Source organism: Orycteropus afer, unplaced genomic scaffold (assembly GCF_000298275.1).
Source record: "Orycteropus afer afer isolate SDZICR_OR568_19922 unplaced genomic scaffold, OryAfe1.0 scaffold04154, whole genome shotgun sequence".
Classification (NCBI taxonomy): Eukaryota; Metazoa; Chordata; class Mammalia; order Tubulidentata; family Orycteropodidae; genus Orycteropus; species Orycteropus afer.
Window position 1 is genome coordinate 1 of NW_006925741.1, and position 2,805 is coordinate 2,805.

Consider the following 2,805-nt stretch of genomic DNA (forward strand, 5'->3'; position numbering starts at 1 on the left):
AAAAACTACCATAAGAGACAAGGAAGGACATTATGTAATGATTAAAGGATTAATTGAACAAGAGGATGTAACCACAATAAATATTTATGTAACCCATGAAAGAGCCCCAAAATACATAAATACATAAATCATACTTTAACAGAATTGAAAAGACACATAGATGACTCCACAGTAATAGTAGGAGACTTTAATACACCTCTTTCAATGAAAGATAGAACAACTAGAAAGAAAGTCAAGAAAGACACAGAAGAACTAAACAATACAATCAACCAACTTGACCTTATAGACATCTACAGAACATTCCACCCCAAAAAAAGCACAATATATGCATTGTTTTCCAGTGCACATAGAACATTCTCCAGGCCACAAAGCAAGCCTCAATAAATTTAAAAACACTGAAATACTGAAAGGTTTCTTCTCATATCATACACAATGCTATAAAAATAGAATTCAACAATAAGAAAATCAATGGAAAAGAGTAAATGCATGGAAATGGAATAGCACCCTCCTTAAAAGCTACTGGGTAATAGAAGAAATTAAAAAGGACATTAAAAATTTCCTTGAATCAAATGACAAAGAAAACACGACATACAAAAATCTTCAGAACATAGAAATAGCAGTGATCAAAGAGCAATGAATAGAAACATATGCACACACAAAAAAAGAAAAAAGAGCCAAACTCAACACTTTAACCCAACATCTCTAACAATTAGAAAAAGCAGCAAAAAATAAATAAATAAATAAATAAAGCTTACAGTTACCAGAAGGAAAGAAATGCTAAAGATTTGAGGAGAGATAAATGAAACAGAAAACAGAAAGACAATAGAAAAAAATCAATAAGACTGGAAGTTGGTTCTTTGAAAAAATTAATAAAATTGACACACGCTTGGGGAACTTAGCAAAGGAAAAGAAGAAGATGTAAATAAAAACAAATAAGAAATGAAATAGGCAATGTCACAACAGAACCAACTAAAATAAAATGATATCAAGATACTATGAAGAACTGTACTCCAATAAATTTGAAAACCTAGAGGAAATGGACAGATGTCTAGAAACACACCACTTACCCAAACTAGCACAGGAGGTAGAAAATGTGAACAGACCAATAACAAAAGAAGAAATTGAATGAGTCATTTAAAAAAAAAAAAAAATACCAACAACAACAAAAAATTCTGGTCCAGACAGTTTCATTGGAGAATTCCACCAAACATTCAGAGAAGAGTTGACACCAATCCTATTCAAACTATTCCAGAACATGGAAAAGGATGGAATCCTCCCAAATTCATTTTATAAAGCAAGCATAACCCTGATAATAAAACTAGGCAAAGATACCACTAAAAAGGAAAACTATGGACAAATCTCTCTTATGAATATAGAAGTGAAAATCTTCAACAAAATACTAGCCAATAGACTCCAGCAACATATTGAAAAAATAATACATCATGACCAAGTGGGATTCATATGAGGTATGCAAGATGGTTCAACATTAGAAAAACAATCAATCTACTCCATTACATAAATAAAACAAAGGAAGAGAACCACATGATCATATCAATCAATGCAGATAAGACATTTGATAAAATCCAACACCCATTCCTGATCCAAACTCTCAGAAAAATAGGAATAGAAGGGATATTTCTCAACATAATAAAGGGCATATATGCAAAACCAATAGCCAACATTATTCTCAATGGAAAGAGACTGAAACCATTAACCTTGTGAACAGAACCAGACAAGGATCCCCTCTATCACCACTTCTATTCAACATTGCATTGGAAGTGTTAGCCAGGCAATAAGGCAAGAAAAGGAAATCCAAGGAATTCAAATTGGTAAGGAAGAATTAAACCAATCCCTATTTGCAGACAATATAATCCTATACTTAAAAACTCAAGGGATTCAGCAAAAAAAAAAAATAAATAAACTACTGGAACTAATTGAGAGATTTAGCATAGTGGTGGGATACAAGATCAACATACAAAAATCAGAAGGATTCCTCTACACCATGAAAGAGATTACCAAAAAGGAAATAAGGAAATCAATACCATTTACAACAGCTACCAAAAAGATAAAATTATTGGGAATAAATACTACAACGGACCCAAAAGACATATACAAAAAAAACTGCAAAATACAACTTCAAGAAACGATAATAGATCTACATAAATGGAAGAACATATCCTGCTCAGGTATAGGAAGATTGAATATTGTGAAAATGTCAATACAACCCAAAGCAATCTATATGTTTTGTGCAATCCCAATCCAGATTCCATCAACATTCCTTAAGGACATGGAAAAACCATTTTTAATTTTATATGGAAAGGAAAGAGAAATTAGATAAGCAAAGCACTACTGAAGAAGAACAAAGAAGGAGGTCTCACATTCCTAGATCTGAAAACCTACTATACAGCCACAGTGGTCAAAACAGCCAGTATTGGTACAACAACAGATACACAGAACAGTGGAACAGAATTAAAAACCCAGAAATAGATCTACCAACCTATGGTAAGCTGATCTGTGACAAAGGGGCAAAATCCATTAAATGTGGAAGAGATAGTTTCTTTTAACAAATGATGCTGGCAAAACTGGATATACATTTGCAGAAAAATAAAACACAATCCACACCTCACACTATAAGCAAAAATTAACTCCACATGGATCAAGGACTTCAATGTGAAATTTAAAACCATAAAGATCACCAAAGAAAAAATAGGGTCAATTTAGGGGCCCTGATTTGTGGCATAAATAGACCATCAAGCATAACCCAAAATGCACAAACGTCAGAAGATAAACTAGATGATTGGGACC